We start from the raw sequence: 21,442 nt of genomic DNA on the forward strand, positions 1-21,442 counted from the left end.
TCTATCAAAAAAAAAGAAAAAAAATCAATCATTATAAGTATGCATGTATAGATCAAGTATGAAACACAGGGCAGAACAGTATCTGTGTGGTAACAGTCATCTAGCATTGTTATGTCTGCAATGGACAACCACCAATTCACAAATACTTCTGATATTATAAACTGTTTCCTCTTCTGGGGCTCATTCTTTCATGGGGAAGCTCAGATTGTCAGAGAGTTCTTCGGTATTTTTATGCAACTGTTCTTCTTCTGTCCCCTGTAGCAATTCTGTAGCAGAAGCCTGGTTTCTTATAACATGAAAACCCTTCATATATCTCTTGTGGTCCTCCTTTGTTTTTGTCCAAACATCCTCCTTTTTTGATATCTTCCATGTATATTGTTAGTTCCTTTACTATCTTCCCCTGGAAAGCTTGACTATAGCCATTACACAGTTAACTATAATAATACACATGTGGTTTCATCAGAATAGAATAAATTGGAATTATTACTTTCCATACTACAAATATCCTGTTTCTATTAATTCATCTTAAAACTGCATTAGATATTTTGACATACCTTATATATTGACTTAAACTTTTAAAAAAATGATAGTAATAATGCCAACAAAATATTTTTGCTTCAGTGTTGGTCATATGCCAGTTTGCTGAATCTTTTATATGCAATATATTTGGAATTTAAATTTCTAGTCAACCAAAACCCAACAATTTTTTGACAGGCTGCTGTAAGCCACATTTTTCCCAATCTATACTTAAATGTAAAGGTTTTGGACCCAGGAGAAGGAATTTGCATTTTATTTAAAAGTTAATTTATTATGTTTGGCACATGCTTTTAACCCAAATTCAATCTTAAATTCCTTTTATTTATATATTTTAAAATTATTCTTTCTCTACGTTAAGCCATGCTATGAATAAAAAAAATGAGCAAGACTAGGTCAAGGATGTTGTCATTTACATTATTGAAAATTTTTAGTAGCATGCTCTTAATCTTTAATATGAACCATTTAAAATTAAAGTCACTTAATGTTTTTCCTGTCTCCACTCCTGTTCCTTTCCCAGTCTTCCCTATCTCCATAAATAGGGTTACTCTCCTACCTCATAGATAGGTAGGCTCAAGAAAACAGCTTAGGAGTTGGCCGTAATTACTTCTCTTTTCCACACCCAATCTATTGAAAAATCCTCAGAACACATTTTGCATAGACTTACTTCTCCTCATCGCCATGATTGCTGCCCTTCTCCAAGCTGCCTTACCTGCTCCTCTGTAAACTGCTTCTCCTGCTCAGAATTGTCTATTTGGCACACTTCAACCAGCATGTCAGGTAGGTCACTGCCCTGCTTAAAATCCTCAAATGCCTTTCCATTTCATAGAATAAAATCCACAATCCTTACCATGTCTGAAGGCACTAAATGGTCTGGGCTTTGACCAAAGGCTACTATTTTCCTTAGTCTTTCTTTTCCTTGAATAAACCAACTTTCTTTCCTTTTGGTCTGCAATTCTCCTTTCCCCTGTTCTTCACAGTTGTGTATGTGAAGCTAGAGGTCTCAGCTGGAGTGTTTCCAAGCTTTAAGTCTCCAATCAAATATGGCCTCCTAAGAGAGACTGTCCTAACATGCCTCTTTCTGCATCCTTCATGTTTATCTCGTCACTTTGCTTGATTTCTTTGTATCAATGATCACTGTCTGAAATTATTTTGTTTACTTGTCACTTGTCTGAATTCTTTACTAGTCTAAAAGGCCTTCCAATGTTAGGATTTGTTCTATTTTATGATTATTTTTTGGGGTACTTGGAGTTGAACTCAGGAACATTTGACCATTGAGCCACAACCCCAGCCCTATTTTGTATTTTATTTAGAGATAAAATAAAATAAAGGGTCTCACTAAATTGCTTAGTGCCTTGCTTTTGTTGAGGTTGGCTTTGAACTTGCCATCTTCCTGCCAGAGCCTCCTGAGCCACTGGGATTACAGGCGTGTGCCGCTGCACCGAGCAGGATTTGTCCCAATTTTGCACCACTTTATCCCTAGTATCTATAAGTGACACATAATGGTACTTGGTAAATATGTGTTAAAAAGATAGCAAATTAATTTTGCTAATAGCTAATTCACTTTTTAAATCTTGTCCACAGAAAGATTTTGAACTTATCAGAATGTACTAAGTAAATAAATATATATCATATATATGATTATATATAATAAATATATAAATGATCAAATTTATAGATTTACCAGTTAGAAACTTTGCTAACAAATAAATGATTTTAAATAGATGTTTTTTCTTAATGAATTCATTAGTCAAGTTATTAATTAAATTAAGGGGATCTATATATGTCCTGAGACTGTATGCAAGTTTTATATACATATGCATATTTTGGAAGATAAATATTCATGTTGTATTTTACTTATCCATTACTTGAACTGTATTTTGAAAAGGTTTGTATCAACCATGAAAGGTCACCAACCTCTGCCTTTCATCATATGGTCCTGCCTAGAATTTAAGTTTATACTCAGTATACTTTACCTCTCGTGAAAATGAAAATCACATTTACTGTTTTTAGATTTTCAGCAACTTTTCACATTTACTGTTTTTAGATTCTCAGCAACTTTTACTCTCTGCACAGTTCTCTAAAAATTACCCACTGGAGTTATTCAACTTCAGGTTAAACTTTGCTGGGTAACCTGAGATATAATCCTCAGGTCAAGAGATTTGAACTTATTTGTGGCCCATAGGCACTTCCTTACAACCTCTCCTCTCATCTCGAGCTTGAGTTCCCACATGCCAGTGTTTGTTCTACTCACTTGAGTCTAAATGTCTTTTCCCTTGACCATAAGGACAAAAGCAGAATAGGAGTTAAGGAGTTCACTTTTCTTTTTGTCATCGATCAACAATGCACCATCAACTTCAAACACCAGGTGCACTCTTTCTTTCTGGAGGTGTTTCTTTCTTTGAACAAGCATATTTGTAGGTAGCACACTAAGAAGCAGATGAAGGAGGCTTTTAAAAAAGGAGGGCAATAGACGCAATACTGTTGGGGACACACATGAAAGACCACCTAGGGTAAACAATCGATGGATATGTTGGTGTGTTTTTGCCATAGGTCACAGAATTGGAACAGAAACAAGATTAGGTAGTATGGGGGCCTCTAGCCATTCAGGTACAAGTTCATTCACATGACTGCTACCAGCAAATTACTACCAATGATTGCTACCTTTTAGATTGCAAATTACCTGGCAAACTAGTAAAGAAAATTGCAGTTTCAGAAGAGTGTTCACATTTCCCCATTCTAGCTATTTCTGTTTCTTCAGGGGAAACATTCTGTGCTTTTACTAAGTGGTATATTTGTTTTCAACACATTCTTGCATTAGTAGAGAAAGCTGTACATTCGCTCATTGAGTTCTTATTGAGTCTTATCTGTTTTGCACTGTCTTTTCAAGTCTCTAGGGAAGAATGTAGCCTAAAGGTGGGAGTGGATTTGAATATTGGGAGAGTGGGAAGTAGGAGGGATTTGAACCTAGAGGGTGAGCCCATGGTTTGTGAGACCTGGCAAAACACAGTGGCTTGAAAAATTCAAGCATACATGGGAGCTGTTACATTTACTCTCCCATCTGCTTCGGGGTAATTAGCAATCTCAGTTACTAGTAGTGATGAAAAAAACCTATGAAACCCATCACACATTGACTTAAGGTTCTTCAAAACTAGGAGCGCAAAGTGCAGCAGCTTAACAATGCATCTCAGAGCTGGTCCTTCAGCCTATGTTCCTGAGATGGACCCAAAGAAGTTTGCTAGCTAATTCTCTAGCTAAAGAGATGAAATAGGATTTTCTTTTAAAAATTAAATTTTAAACTGAAAAATACAAAGATCAAAGTTGTACATACTAATGGTATAGCATGTAATGTTGAATATTTAATACATGCCTCTATTGCAAAATGTTTAAAGCAAGTTAAATATATTTATCTCATCAACATTTTAATTTTCTTATGATGCAAACTTTCAAAATTGTTTATTTTAGCATTTTGGAATGCATTATTATCTATAGTTACCATAGTGTGAATTAGTACACCAAAGCTTCTTTTCTTAATCTAACTTTAAGTTAGTTTGCGTTATGTAGTTTTTCCCCATTTCTGTCCCTATTACTCTCCTGGCCTCTGGTAATTACCATTCTACTTTCAATTTCTTTGAGATTAATTCTTTTAGATTCCCCATGTAAGTGAGATCATGTTATATTCCTATGCCTGGCTTATTTCACTGAACACAGTGACCTCTAGTTCCTACCATATTGTATCCAATTACAGGATTTCATTCTTTTTATGGATGAATACTATTCTATTCCATTGTGTTTCTGTACCATATTTTCTTCACCCATTCATCAGTTGACCAACATTTAGGTTGTTTTTACGTCTTGGCTGTGGTGAACAGAGCTGCAGTGAACATGGTGGTATAGATATCTCTTAACACGCTGACTTCATTTCCTTTGAATCTATATCCTCCTAGAATTGGGATTGCGGGATCTATGTTGTATTTTTAACTTTTTGAGGAGCCTCAACATTGGTTTCCATAATGACTGTAGTACTGTACATTCCATCAACAGTCTCAAGGGTTCCCTTTTCTCCACTTCCTGGCCAGCACTTGTTATCTTTAATCTTTTCAAGAGTGCCATTCTTACTGGGGTGAGGTGATATATCATTGTGGTTTTGATTTGCAATTCCCTAATGATTAGTGATGCTTAGCATACTTTTTTCACATACTTGATGGCCATTTGAATGTCTTCTTTTGAGAAATGTCTATTTAGTTCTATTATCTGTTTTTCAAGGAGATTGTCATACTGCTGTTGAATTTTGGAAGTTCTTATTCTAGTATCAGCCCCTTGTCAGATATATTTACAAGCATTTTCTTCTACTCTATAGGTTGTCTCTTCACCTACAAAGTGCTTTATTTCTGTGCAGAATTTTTTTTGTTTGATTTAATCCCATTTGTCTCTTTTTGATTTTTTTTCTGTGCTTGTGGGGTCTTGACAAAAAATAAACAAATACTTGCTTATTATAATGTCCTAAATCATTTCTCCAATGTTTTATTCTAGTTTTTCCATACTTGCAGGTCTTACATTTAAGTCTTTAATCCATTTTGAAAAGTTTATCTTTGTTACTGGTGTGACCGGGGTTAAGTGTAATTCTTCTACATGTGGCTATCCAGTTTTTTCTCAGCACCATTTACTGAAAAGATTGTCCTTTCTCCACTGTGTATTCCTAGCACCTTTGCTGAAAGTCAGTTGGCTATAGATGCATGGGTTTACTTCTAGGCTTTCTATTCTGTTTCATTGGTCTGTCTTTTTTTTTTTTTATGCCAATATGTGCTTTTTTGATTACCACAGCTTGATAGTATGTTTTGAAGTCAGGTAGTATAATTAGTTTTGCTCTTTCTTTATTTTATTTTTTATTTTTTGGTATTCGGTATTGAACCCAGGGGTGCTTAACCACTGAACCACATCCCCAGTCCTTTTTAGATTTTATTTTGAGACAGGGTCTCACTGAGTTGCTCAGGGTCTTGCTAATTTGCTGAGGCTAACTTTGAACTTGCAATCCTCCTGCCTCAGTCTTCTGAGCTGCTGGAATTATAAGTAGGTGCCACCGTACCCAGCTTTTTATTTTTTATTTTTATTTTTGTAAGGGAGATTGATCTCAGATCAATCCACCACTAAGCTACATCCTTAGCCTCCTATTCCCTTTTTTAAAAAATTGAGACAGTGTCTTGTTATGTTTCTGAGGCTGTCCTTGAACTTACCATTGTCCTGCCTCAGCCTCCTGAATAGCTGGAATTAACAGGTATGTGCCACTGTGCCTGACCCTGCTTTGTTCTTTATGCTCAAAATGACTCTGAGTCTGTGTGTATATGTATATGTGTGTGTTTCCATATACATTTTAGATTTTTTCTATTTCTGTAAAGAATGTTGTTGGTATTTTGATAGTAATTGCATTGAATATGTAAACTAATGTGTATATCACAGGCATTTTAACAATATTGATTTTTTTCAACCCATGAACACAGAATGTCTTTCCACTTTTTAGTGTGTCCTTTTTAATTTAGTTCATCAATGTTTTATAATTTTCATTGTAGAGGTCTTTTACTTCTGCTTAAATTCTTTCCTTTGTTTTTTCTTAATATCATATAACTTTTCCAGTGTTCTATAATCAGTCGACAATGATATCCCGTTTGGTATGTCAAATTATGTGCCACCAAATAACTGGTCAAATCAGTATTCACAATACTCAATGAGCTGCTGCAAAACTGTTTAGGCAAAATAGCTACTCCAGAGACTTTTGCCACAGACATTTTTCTAGAGTGTCATAGCACACTAGAACCCTAGTCTCATACTGACTGCTTGAGTCCCTATGCCTTACAGCCACATCGGACCTTTGAGTCTTTCCCACGTGAATTCATGCTCTGTAATGAAGTCTGTAACAAACGAATGTTACTTCAGTGCATTCCCCCTAGTATATGTCTGCTAGGTTAATGCAGAACCAGTTACCCCAGGTAAAGGGGCAAGTGTGCCACTGTGAAGAATATTTCTTAAATTATGTTATCCTTGGACAGAGTTAATGACTTGAAACTCAACTTAAAATCCAGCACCTTAGCTAAAAATCTTTAAAATTAAATGAGTGCCCTGATTTGCTATTAAACAATAACTGTCCAGCCACAACATCAACCAACAATCAAAAATTGTGATTAAAAAACAAAACAAAACAAAAACCAAAGGCGAGAATGAGAGGAACTGAACTGACTTTCTGGTGGAGGGTTTTTATATTTGAGAGGGTATTTGGATACAGTTAAGTAAAAAGGGAATTGTTTGGAAGACTATTTATTCTGTGAGCAAATAAGTCCAGGGAGGTAGCATAGATAAAAGTAAGAAAGATGAATGCTACAGCCATTTGTTGAAGCTTTGTTGAATGCACCATGTAAATGACCCTTGGGAAGGCAAGGAACACAGAAGGTCTTTTTTGACGTTTATGGTTTATCTCATTTGATAATTCGGTAATTTCCATACATATATAGACACACACGTACTCAGTCACTCTCCTATTTCCCCTTTGGAGGCCCTGTGATTTTCATAAACACATTTTTCCCCAAAGATCTTGAAATGAATTTTATAGGAGTCTGCAGTGGGAAACATTAACACGCTTCAGAATATGACTGAATTTGGCACCTGTAATAAATTTCTAGTGTCATTCTCTGAACCTGATAGACCTTGCTAGAATTTTAATAGCGTCTCCACATACCTGGAAATACAGCTACAGTGTCTGTCACCTTTAGAAAATAATCATTCTGACATGCTTTATTCACTTACAACTCACTTGACACATTTTCAGTTACATTTAAATGTGAGCTTCATTTAGTCCCTCATTTCACATAGCAAAGGTTAGGTATTCATTACATACGTTGTTTCCAGAGATAGAAAGACCCGGATCAACAAAATTAGAATGGAATGTGCACACGGTATTCTTGTTAAATCTTCTGTGTTCAAAATATATTTTCAATTAATTACAAATGTCTTTAATGGGACTTCAAGCTAATGGAAATATCAATATTGACTGTGTCATTACTCACCTGCATTTCTTTTCCAGAAAAGAGTCATTTCTTTTGCTTATTAGGGAATATTTTATACTTGAAAACTTGCAGTTTGCTGATGGAAGGAGAAAACTGAGTCGTTATTCAGATCTTGCTTTTGAAATCTTCCATTTGAAGTATTTCCTTTCCATTTCAATTTGAGAAGGCACAGAGGATTTTACATTTCGGAAGCATTAGCTAATTCATTTCCAAGCTAGAATGGTTTGGCAATTTATTGAGACCATAGGTAGACTAAGAACTCAACTTTCCCCTTTTTATTAAAAGGGAATTGGGGGCTGAGGGAAACTCAGAAATAAGAATTGTCTAGCTTAACAAAATAGAATTGCCTTGTTTTTCACTTAGTGATGAATTTATCATTGCCAAGTTGTCTCCAGGACTAGTGTGGTCTAATGCCACCAGCCCCTGGTGAACGTCTAGGCAGATGATGTAGATGAGGTCGGGGTGTAGTCTACTTGGTAGGTAGCTCTGTGATCTGACATTGTGTCCCACGTTCAATTTTCAATGCAGTGGAGTCAAAGCATGATTTCAACCTTCTTCAGGGCTTACCATAGGAATTTGTCCATTGACATGCCCAGTCAGCCAAGCAGTTTTCTGGGCAGGTATGTCACATTTTGTTTCCCTAGGACTTCAGATAGCCCTCTGCAGAAAAGGAAAGGCAAAGGGAAGGGGGAAAGACACTGGGGTGGGGATGATGCTTAGTCTTATCAAATCTCACAGCAGAGGGTGCCATTCAAGCACTGTACTGCAATTTGACATGGAACTACCTTTTAGAAAGAATGTTTATATGGTGAAAAGTTCCTCAGTAGTCAAGGGGATGATTCTACCTCTCAAGCACAGTTTAGGGAGGGAGCGTAAAAAAAGATTGCTCATTATAAAGTGGTGCTTGTTAACTTACATTTGGACTGGCCTTTGGATTTCTGAAACGTGCTCAATTTTTCATAATCTATTTTGTCCTCCAAAAGAGCCCTGTGAAGTAGTACAGACAGGCATTTTTGTCAGAGGCAAATGAGGACTCTGAAACTCCAAAGTAGACCTTCTGAAGGTTGTTCACTCGACTGCACTGTTTCCCGGAGGAACTGTGAAAAGAGAGATATAATGCCTTCATAGTGAACTCAGTAGGATCACATCATTTATTCATTTAATTTAGAGAAAGGCCTTAGTTCCTGACTTCCATGGTCGCCCTCCCCACCACACCTTCCACTCCAACACCTGCGTGTAGCACAGCTTGGAATATGGAACAATTGGACACCTGGCCACGGAACTCGCAAAACTTAAAATGAATTATAGAGCTAAGCATAGAATGTAGAACTATAAAACATCCAGAAGAAAATGTAGCATGAAATCTATATGACCTTGGGTTTGGAGATGAGTTCTTAGAAATAACTTCAAAAGCTTGGACTATGAGAAACAACAACAACAAAAAAACATTGATAAGTTAGACATTATTAAAATTCAAACTTTGTTTTCTGAAGATACTGTCAAGAGGGAAAAAAGGACAAATCACTGATGAGGAGAAAATGTTTACAAATCATGTATTTGATAAAAGACTTGTTTCCAAAATACTCTTTATAAAACCTTCTAAAAATCAACTGCAAGGAAAAAAACCAAGAAACTTGGCAAAAGATCTGAATGGATACCAAAGAATCTATACAGAAAGTAACTAAACATCTGAAAAGATATTCAGCATCATTTTTGTGTTCAAAGGACAAGGAAATACCCCTACACATGTATCAGAATCGTGGAAAAAAAAACACTCCATGGCAATATCAACTGCTTACTGGAAAAGATGTAGAGCAGTAGAATCTCTTGCTTATGGCTGGTGGGAGTGTAGGGCCAACACCAACTGTGGTAAGTCATGCTGACAGAACCTACCCTCAACTTGATGACATGGGAATAGCATTGAGCCTCTGTGGTTCTTTGCTAAACTCTGTAACTCCAAAGTAATCATGAGGAAAACTCAGAAATCCCAACAGAGGAGCATTCTACTAAGTACATGGCCAGTATTCCACAAAATTGTCAAGATCATTATAACCCATAAAAACCTGAGAATCTGCTGCAGCTAAGAGGAGCCTATGGAGACCTGACAATTAAATGTAACATAGGATGCTGGGTGCAACAGAAGAAAGACAAAGAATAATTTACAGAAACATGCATAAATTATTGGATTATATAAATGATGATGAAGCAGTATGAGTTCATGTGCTGTGATTTGTATACTATATAAAATTAAGATGTTTATAATAGGAAAATTGGGTGTGGGGTACATGGGAACTCTACAATCTTTGCAACTTGCCTAAAATCATAACTAAAAGAACCTTGAGAAATCCCTAAGAGAAAAACACAGAATGGAACAAAGTTTAAAGGAAAATAATATTTTAAAATTCTCCACCCATCTTCATTGACAAGCAATTGACAGTTATCATAGTAGCAGAGAAGTTCAAATGATCATAAGTCTATGTGGTTGATTTTTTATTCCTCTCATTAGCTTACCTATTTGATTCTCAAACTTTGGTATGTAAAATAATTCAGGGATGTTGGTCAAAATCATGTGCATTGTACTTTCTGTCTGATGTAAGGAAACCTCTAGGGTAATTAGGTACAAGTGATTTTGGCCTTGAACACAGATTAACCTAACCATGGAACAGTTTTATCATGCTATAGCTAATCTTGTTCAAAAGACTTTGGATCCTTTGGTGTAGACAAATGAAAATAGTGTTATGAACAAAGAAATGTGATTGATATAATTCTTAGTACCTATTAAAAAGGAAAGGGAACAACAAGAAAGGAAGGAAGGAAAAACCCTACATCTTCTTGCCTTTTTTTCCAGGACTAATTCGAGTATACCCTTTGAAACTTCCTTGATTTTCATAGTGGGATAAGCCATTCTGTTCCTCCAAAGGCAGCAAATCTGACACATTTCAGGTATTGTCATCTGCTTTAGGTCTTGAAGTCTAACAGTACCCTCATCTGACAGCTCTAGATGGAAGCCACAGGGGCTGTGGTTTCTGTAGGATGTGCCATAGTGAATCCGGAGAAAAGCCCAGGAGAGGGAACAATGATCTATTCCCCATTTCCTTGGACATTTTTTTAGTATTTCTGGAGGTAAGGCTGAGCTTTTATATAGCAAATGTTATGCAACACCCCCTTTACTTCAATAAGTCAAGCTAATAAATAATAAACCTATATACACTCAATTTTTTTTAAGAGAGAGAGAGAGAATTTTATTTATTTATTTATTTTTAGTTTTTCGGCAGACACAACAGCTTTGTTTGTATGTGGTGCTGAGGATCGAACCCGGGCTGCACGCATGCCAGGCGAGTGAGCTACCACTTGAGCCACATCTCCAGCCCTGTACACTCAATTTTTAAGCTGAAACAATTTTAATTTAAGCAAAACAAAGAGAAAATAAGTCAATGAACAAACATATGAAAAAATATTCAACATCTCTAGCAATTAGAGAAATGAAAATCAAAACTACTCTAAGATTTCATTTCACTCCAGTCAGAATGGCAGCTATTATGAAGACAAACAACAATAAGTGTTGGTGAGGATGTGGGGGAAAAGGCACACTCATACATTGCTGGTGGGACTGCAAATTGGTTCAGCCAATATAGAAAGCTGTGTGGAGATTCCTTGGAAAACTGGGAATGGAACCACCTTTTAACCTAGCTATCTCTCTCAGTCTACACCCAAAAGATTTAAAAACAGCATTTTACAAGGACACACCACCACATCAATGTTTACAGCAGCACAATTCACAATAACTAAACTGAGGAACCAACCCAGATGCCCTTCAGTAGATGAATGGATAGGGAAAGTTTGGTATATATACACCATAGAACATTACTCAGAATTAAAAGAGAATAAAATCATGGCATTTGCAGATAAGTAGATGGAGTTGGAGAATATAATGTTTTCTTTGATATGAGAATACTGACTCATAATGGCGATGGGTGGGTAGCATGGGAGGAATGGAGGAACTTTAGATAGGGCAAAGGGGAGGGAGGGGAAGGAAGGGGTCATGGAGGTAGGAGTGATGGTGGAATGAGTTAGACATCATTACTGTAAGTACATGAATGAAGACAAGAATGGGGTGAAAATACCTTGTGTACAATCAGTGACTTGAAAAATTGTGCTCTATATGTATAATATGAAATGAATTGCATTTTGCCATCATGTATACCAAATTAGAATGAATAAATAATTTAAAAAAGAGAAAATAAGTTATGGTAAATAATATACATTTCAGTACAAATGCACAGGCACAGTTGCACTAGAAGATAAATAGCAAAGAAGTAAAAGTCCACGCATTTTCAAAATATCCCTGTGGTGACACAGTAATGCCCCATGAGAACACAGACAAACCATATGACCAATGGAAACTACAAATTTCATTATTTTTTAAAATGTCTTTCTGGTTTGATGCTCCTCCTCCTGCTTCCTAGAGTGTGTGAGGCATTTTGGGATCTTGACTGGTATCAGGAAATTCCATTTGTTTATCTCACAGGGTCCAAGCCTGATCAGATTTCACTTACTATATAAAGCTCTAGATTAGTTCCTAGGCCAAATCAGTAAGTGAAATTTCCTTTTGCCTTTTCCTTTTATTAACTGGTGCTTATCCCTGGCTGTCTCGTGGAGCCAGGTCGATTTTTTTCCTCTAGTTTAAGTCTTTCCATCTCCACCAGAATTAGCTGCCCTCCTGGGTAATAGGATGACTGTGCTGAGTATTTGAGTGGTTATCCAGTCTACCTGGATGTCAGAGCTGGAAAGGACATTTACTCATTAATTAATGCATTGAGTGCACAATATATTCAGTTTCTGTTGACAGGTATTATGCTAGGTGTTGGAGCTGTGAAGACAATGATAGTTATTTTTACCTGAAAGTCATTTATAATCATGGATTACAGCGTAGTCCTGATAAATGCTTGGAATAGGGAAGCATGAAAGGCTTCTTATAGAAGAAAATGCTTAAGTAGAGTTTTGAGATAGGATAACAAAACTGAACAAAAATATTGAGTAAGACTTATACCAGGCAGAGTGAAGAGCATAGGTCAAGGTGCAGGGGCATATAGCTGGAGCATACAGTGTGTAGCAAAAGTGGTAGGAAGAAAGGGGCAGGGGTCAAACAGAAAGGCATCAAGCACTGGGTTGGTAACTAGATTATTTAGGTTAATCCACTCAGACATAGACAACAGGATCTGTTCATTTGGCCAAGATAATTCAAAAGCAATTCATACTAAAATCTTATTATTTATTTATTTGTATTTACCACTTAAGGGTATGCGTGTGTGTATGTGTGTGTGTGTGTGTGTGTGTGTGTGTGTGTGTGTTATGTTTATTAAGGAACAGAAAACAGAACCAAGAAACAGAAATTACATAAGTCATAAAATTCCCACTGGATCTCCCACTGTTTTCTTAAGACTTTAACCTGAATATAGCCCTAATGGAGAGAATTCCATGCTCAGTGAGGATTTTCCTGAATTGTTATTGCAGTGGTCCTGCAGCCATGTGCTGTAGAATGCTGACGCTTCAGTGCATCAGTGCTCCGTGTGTGAGCCCAGCCAGCAGCCTCCATCCTGCAGGCTAAAAATAGTCATAATGATGCTGCTGTTTGTTTTGCCTGCAGCGTTTGCTCACAGCTGTCACTGTACACACCTCCAAATACAGGGGCACCACAAAGAGCAGCAATGTTTTAGGATAGATCCTTTGAAAGCCTTGAACATGGTAGTTCCTTAGGGTTAATTGTAATTCCCTGTGGACATTTGTTGGGTTTTCTGGGATGCCATGAGTAGTCAGAACCCAAAGAGTTTTTCTTCTCATTTTTGCAAAGGGAATATCTCACATTGTCTAATGTTGATGTCTTTGAAGGTCACTCAAGTCATACTTTGGAAAGTATGTTTTATATATATAGTTTCTGATTAATGCTCTTCATTTATTTAATATTACAGCTAAAGGCCACACACACAAACTTGAAGAACCAGAAGCAGCACATTCTGCTTTATAAAAGCAAAAACATCAGATATGCTTAAACCATGCAGTAATTCTGATCTGAAATATGTTACAGATATATGTGTTGCCATCATTTTAGTAATAAAAAGTGGTTTGGGGGAAACAAATCATTAGAGTCAGGAGAAAGGCCAATTAACTAAAAGGACTGGAACAGCGCTGTAGATTGTGTGAGATATATGTGAAAAACAGCATTTTTGGGATGATTTAGGATTGTTTCTGTTTCACATGAATTGCAGTTTTTGAATGCTTGTGGGGTAAAATGAGTTGATCAATTATTATGATAATGACGCACGAGTCGAATTATGAGTTTAATTATAATTACCATCTTTATAGAGAGTTAATTAATCATAAAAGAGTACATTATATAATCTTTCTGTTTAATGAAATTCATTATAGAGGCTCCCAAAGGCCTAAATATAGTTTTAAACAAATTAAACCCCTGACTGGGGTTAAGGCTATTAATGCAAATGTGGTCTGGATTAGTCACTAAAAAGGACTGAATAAGACATTAGACCCCCAAAGTGTTAAACCTCAGACCCTGATGATGACATTTCCTATTTTTCTGGAAAGCAGAACACATAATTTAGTGACTTTCTGAGCAGTCTTGAAATTTAGGGATAAAGTTGAGACTGTATAATTTAACTAGCATAGATGATCCAAATAGCTGTATTCAACACCTTTACATGTGAAGTGTGACATTTTAAAGCATCAGAGTCATTTACATGCATTGAATGGGGAATCTGTGGAGGACATAAGCTTTGCCTCACTAACTATCCAGCCCTCACTTTCAGAATGGCAATAAAGCAGAGTAAGGTACACAGTATGATGCAGGTATTGAGACACAAAATGTTTGGAGAACAAAAGAAAGAGACAATTTTAGGTCTGTGTGGCTGGCAGAACTAAACCCTGCTGGTCTATGCACAGAGGAAATCCTGCATTTTCAGTTCCTAATCAGGATTTGTGCTGTTATGTTAATATAGCTGAACATTTTATCCCAAGCCCCAGGATTGAAATGAAAAGAGTCATAGATGAAAGAAATCAGGCCAGGGTTGATGAAGGAGCAGAGTGGGTAGACTCTAGAAAGATGGCAGAAGACAGATGGTTCAGAGGTGTTGTGGACCTACACCTACACATCAAACCTCCTGTCCCAGGCTTATCCTGGGCTCTGTTTCCCCGTGTGGGTCCTGTCAGTGTGCATTACAAGAGTATTCTGGTAAGGGTGGCTTATATGTGTGGTTATATTTCTTCATGAATTTTTTCTATTTTTTTTAATAAATGTAAGGTTTGGACTATTTTAACAATTTTGTAATGACTTTATGAACCTTTGGTTACTTAAATTTTCAAAGTGACTTTTATTCTGATTATAGAAATAATTCAGTCTAGAAAAAAATATCAAATAAAGGAAACAAATCAAATGATGCTAACAACTAACACAACATAGTACTTACTGTGCCAGGTGCTATTTCAAAGTGCTATGCATATTATAACTTGTTTATTCTATAAGGTTAAAAACAGTTTTAAAAATAGCTTTTAATCTAGTCAACCATTTTTGAGAAGTCACAAAGTAAGTGCTGAACAAATATACTTAGTGGATGTTAGACAGATTAGATAAACATTTTGAGACCATTGTTTTTTTATATGCTTCCAGACTTTTATCATAAAAAATATTGGGGAAGGAGGAAATGGAAAGTTATTGTTTAAGGAGTAAAGAGCTCATGTTTGGGATGATGAAATAGTTCTAAACATTGATAGTGGTGGTGTTTTATACCATTATGCATGTGCTTAATGCCACTGATTGAACAATCAAAATATTTAAATGGTAATTAAATATTTATTTATATAAAATATGAACATTACCATTTAAATATTTTGATTGTTCAATCAGTGGCATTAAGCACATGCATAATGGTGTGTGTGTGTGTGTATGTATAAATATTGGATATAGGAATTGTATCCAATATCCAATATTTATACACACACAATATAAAAAATCTTAAGTGGTACCATACTATACATACTATTTGGAAATTTACATTTTTTAAAGAACTTAGTGATTTGTATTCTATTCCCAGGTCAATATAGGAACATGATAGATGAGGATCTATATAAGTCATTCTCAGTTTTTTTTTTTATAATTTTTCATTCCTACAACATACTTGAGAGTTATGGCCCTCTAAAAACACTTCTTTTAGATGGAAGTTTTCCTATGGTAAGAAGAAAGTGATGATGTTAAAGCCACATCAATATGATAGTAAGAAATGGTACCATCTTAACTGAGAATAACTTATTTATGATATTACTCTTAATAGAGGCCACATCATTTTGATGATTGCCATGGTATAATTTTGGCTTTTTCCTTGAATTTTGAGGAAGACATAAGTTTTTAAATGATCATCAATACCCTGGAGCTGAGGGATTACTGTCCCACATAAAATATTAATGCTTTTTGAATGGCCTGACACATGGTATAAGTAATTTCAGTGGCTTCCTTATGGAAAGATGTGCAGATGGCAAGGGGAGTGAAATTAGGGGGAACTGAGGTTGCTCTTCTATCTGTCTTGGTGGCACCCCCTGCCTCATATTTGCCTGGTCTACATACTCAGAGTATAGATACTGCGTCTCTTCAACTGCTACAAATGCAGATGTAAGTAGCATAGGTTGTTATGGTGAAGGAATGGATAAAGAGATGGATTGGGGAGGATGCTATAGTTTAGGCAGCATCTTGAGCTATATAAATTTTTGTTAAAAGTTAGGCATGAGACATAGTTTTACCTCAATTAACAATAGTGGTAAAAGTTAAGAGGTTAATAAGACCTCCTCAGATTAATCCATCAAGAATCAGGTAATAAAAGTTTACTTTTTAGTTAAATTTTGTATTCAGGGTATTCGAGAATTTACTAAATAGTTCACCTACTGTATCAGTTTCCTTCTGTAATGAAGAACAACAAACTGGGTGGCTTAGAATAACAGACATTTATTATCTCACAGTATGCAGATTAGCAGTCCAAAATCAAGGTGTCTGGAGGATCACAGTCCCTCTTATAGGGGAGATCTTATTCAGTAGAATTCATCTTAACTAATTGTTCAATAACCCTATTTCCAAATAAGGCCTCCTGAGGGGTTGATACTTCATGTCTTTTTAGAGACACAATTTTATCCACAGTACCTACTAAATTGGACCTCAAATACCAGAGTTAGAGATTTGTAGTTATCTCAATTAATAGAAGCAATTTAACTTTTATAAAAGGTGAATTCTCAAGAGACATAAAAAATGGTGAGCTACAGAGAACCAGAGTCAATAGAAAAGGTCATGTGGCTCTTTATAGGCAGGAAAGATTCTCAGAGAATCTTCTTTGGGGCACAACACACGTCAATTTCCATTGACTCTGGGAAAGGGAGAACCTCTAAATGCAAACTCCTCATTCCACAGGTTTGTATGTGTGAGCTTCCATGTATGTGTGTCTGAGTGTATGTGTGTGTATATGTCCATTAAAGCAGACTGTGATTAGTTTTTAATTAAATCCATTTGACAAGATGACTCGCAGATGTTAATTTCACTTTCTACCCCATCAGATGTTTGGCAGTGTGATTTAGTGGGTAGCAGGAGCTGGGAATAAGGAATCCTGGATTTGACCCTTTGCCGTGGTTCTGATTTGCAGAATGAATATAAGATTCATTATACAAACTGGAACGTTTTTGAAAGAGAGAGTGTGCTGTTAATAATTATGCCCCAGGACGACAAGAATAAACCACAAATGTCCAGGCCAACTAGAATATGTAGTTACCTTCAATGGAAGAGAAGCTAATCGACCTCCCTGGAACTTGGTTTACAAAGTAAGGTGACTTTCATCTCCTTAATTATCATTAACCCCAGGCTTCCATGAAGCCATCTTGATTACAGGTGTCAGGGAGCCATAGTTTTAACTGAACTGGAGTCTTTGATGAGAATTTAACTAAAATTTTAAAATAATCATATTTATTGAAGTATAATTTAAATATAACATAATTAAACAATTTTTCAAGAGTTTTAACAGAAGTATTCGGTGGACTACAGAAACGATTTTGAACATTTCTGTCACTTTGCAGCTTTCTCTATGCACTTCTGTAGTCAAGCCACCTCTGCATTCTTGGTAACCCATGACTTGCATTCTATAGCTGCAGTTTTGCTTTTTAGAATCAGATTTGAAGGTATAAAATAAAATAAAAAATGAAACAGTTATTTGTACCTGGCCTCTTTCTCTTACTGTAATGTTTTCTGGCCTCTTTCTCTTACTGTAATGTTTTTAAGGATTCATCAGTTCAGTGTAATGTTTTCTTTTTTTTGGCAGTGGGTTGGGTACTGGGGATTTAACTCAGGGACACTCAACCACTGAGCAACATCCCAGCTCTATTTTGTATTTTATTTAGAGACAGAGTCTCACTGAGTTGTATAGCTGCCTCACATTGATGAGGTTGGCTTTGAACTCTCCATCCTCCTGTCTCAGCCTCTCAAGCCACTGTGATTAGAGGCATGCACCACCATGTCGGTTTTTGCTAATATAAATAAAGCTGTTTTATATATTCAAGAACAAATCTTGTGTGGACATTTGTTTCTGTTTCTCCTGGATAAATTCCTCAGAATATAATGACTAGGTCTGTATGTAAATGAATGTGAAAAGTTATACAACAATGCCAAATTTCTTTCCAAACAGGCTGTATCATTTTGCATTCTAATAGAAATGTGTAAGCATTATAGTTGCTTCATGTTTTTTATAGTACTTGGCTGTTGCTCAACACATTGAGTACCTTTTATCTAAAAATCCAAAATTCAAAATGCCCTAGAATCCTAAAATTTTGGAGTGCCAACATGAGGCCACAAGTAGAAAATTTCACACGTGACCTCATGTGGTAGTTCATATTCAGAATTCAGGTGCACTAAAAAATTATATAAAATGACTTCAGGTTGTATGTAAAGGGGGTATATGAAACAAAAGTGAACTTAGTATTTATAATTTCTTTTTATCCCCAAGACATTCATTATACATATGTGAATATTTCAGTCAGGAAAAAATCCAAAGTCTGAAAAACTTCTCAAGCATTTTAGATAAGAAATACTCAAACTAAGTTTTTAATTTCAATCATTCTAGTGAGTGTTTGGTGGTATTGCATTGTTTTAATTTTAACTTCTCTAATGACTATAGATGTTGAATTTCTCTTTTCATGTTTATTTGCCATGGTGCATCTTCATGGTGAAATGTCCATAAGGTTTTATCCATTTAAAATGTTTTTATTTCTATTGTGGCTACAATACCTATATTCAATATTTATTTTTCAAATATATTCTTACAGATATGGCTTGCTTCTTTAGATCAATTTTTAATAGGACCTGAGAAATTCAGATTTTAAAATAAAAAGTTGATATATTTGCCTTTATCAAAATTTAAAACTTTTGCTCTTCAAAAGACACTTAAGAAACCAAAAAAACCCCTCATACCTATGAGAATATATTTGTAAAATAAATATTAGATGAAAAATTTGTAAACAGAATATAAATAGAACTAGCTTAAAAAGTAAAAACTTACTCTGGACACTACCGTAGAAGAAAAAAACAGCTACTAATCACAGAAAGAGAAATGCAATATCAGGATTGAATTATTCTCAACCCAAGCATAAATCAATGTTTTTTTTTTAATTTGCCTGGATATTCTAGTTTTTAATATTATTTTTAGAATAAACTTGATGATTTCTATAATGTCTTTTTAGATTTTAATTTGGATTATATAGAATACATACATATATAGAATATACCTATATAGAATACATAGATCACATATGAGAGAATTTAAATCATTAAAATATTTTCTTAATTATGAACATGATATAGTTTTTAATTTATTTTTCTTTTATTTTTTTCATCAATGTTTCATAGGTTTTAGTGTATAGATTTTGCATATATGAAATTTATTTCTGTACATGTCATATTTTTATCATGTTCTTAATTCAATTTCCAGTTATTCACAATTGGTGCAGAGATACAATTGATTTTTCTGTACTGATATTATATCCTACAAAATTTCTAACTCTATTATTAGTTCTATTAAAATTATATGCCATTTTGTAGATTCCTTAGGATTTTCTGCATAGATGATCAAGTCATCTACAAATAAAAAGAGGCTAATGCTGCCATTGTATATTTTTGCCTTCCTCCTGATTTTAAGGGTGAACTATTTTTGGAATTTTACCATTATATATAATAGGAACTGTAAATAAGTACCCTTTATTAGGTTGAGTATTATTTTACTTTTTAATCCTATTTGCTGAGATTTTTTAAAAGTATAATGAATGGATATTGAGTTGTGTCAAATGCTTTCCTGCACTTATTGATTATATGACTTTTTTAAAAAATGTCTTTTGAAATGATAAAATACACTTGGTTGACTGTTACATTTCAAACCAACTTTGCATTTTGGGGATAAAACATACGGGGTCATAGGGTGTTAATTTTTTTTAATATTGCTGGATTTAATTTGCTAAAATTTTGTTATGGAATTTTTTATGTCTATATTCATGAGGAATAATGGTCTGTAATTATTTTTCAATGCTGTCTGGTTTGGGCATCAGAATTTGTTTTAATGCTGGCTTCATAAAATATGTTAAAAAGTGATTCCTCTTATTTCCTGGAAATTTTTGTGCAGAATCGATATTATATCTTTCTTTAATATTTGTTTGATAGAATTCATCTCAATTCATCTCTAAAAACATTTACACCTATAATTTAGTTTGTGGAAGCAATTCTAATTGTTAATTTTATTCCTTTATTAGATAGAAGGCCTTTTAAGTTATATATTTCTTCTTAAATTAAATTTGTGTAAATTTGTAATTTGTCTTTCAAGACAGTTTCACTTTTCTGAAATTATCAAATTTATTGGCAATGTTTTCACAATGTTCTTCAGAATTTTAAATTTGGTTTTTAAATTTAATTTTTTATTGTTGCATATTAATTATACATAGTGGTGGATTTCATTGTGATATATTGGTGCAGGTAAATAACATCACTGGATCAATTTCCCTTCCCAATAACTCCCCTTACCTTCTCTGATCCCTTTCATCTAACATATTGGCTTTCTTTCCATTTTCATGACATTCATTTTTAACTTATTTTTTCTTTTCTTTTTTTCACAGTAGCTTATATATATATACGAGAAAAAAATATGCTATTTTTTAAGATTGGCTTATTTTTATTTAACATAATGCTCTCCAATCCATTCATTTTCCTGCAAATGACATACTTTTGTTCTTTGTGACCAAATAAAATTTCATTGTATATATACCACACTTTTTTTTCAGTTCCCATGTTGACAGACACCTAGACTGACTCCTTGCTTTGGCTATTGTGAATTGTGGTATGATGAAGATGGGTATACAGGTATTTCCAAATTATGCTAAGTTAAATTCTTTTGAAGAAATACCAAGAGATGGATAGCTGGATCATATAATAATTTTATTTTTATTTTTTTTTTGAGGAACTTGCATACTGGTTTCTATGGTGGGTGTTCTAATTCAACAGTATGAGAGCTCCTTTTTTCCCTTCATCTTCACCAGTATTTTTTAAAATTTATATATGATAGTAGAATGCATTACAATTCATGTTAGAAATATAGAGCACAGTTTTTCATATCTCTGGTTGTATACAAAGTATATTCACACCAATTTGTGTTTTTATACATGTACTTTGGATAATGATGTTCATCACATTCCACCATCATTTCTAATCTCAGGCCCCCTCCTTTTCCCTGCCACCCCTCTGCCCTATCTAGAGTTCATCTATTCCTCCCATGCTCCTC

Source organism: Ictidomys tridecemlineatus, chromosome 5 (genome assembly GCF_052094955.1).
Source record: "Ictidomys tridecemlineatus isolate mIctTri1 chromosome 5, mIctTri1.hap1, whole genome shotgun sequence".
NCBI lineage: Eukaryota > Metazoa > Chordata > Mammalia > Rodentia > Sciuridae > Ictidomys > Ictidomys tridecemlineatus.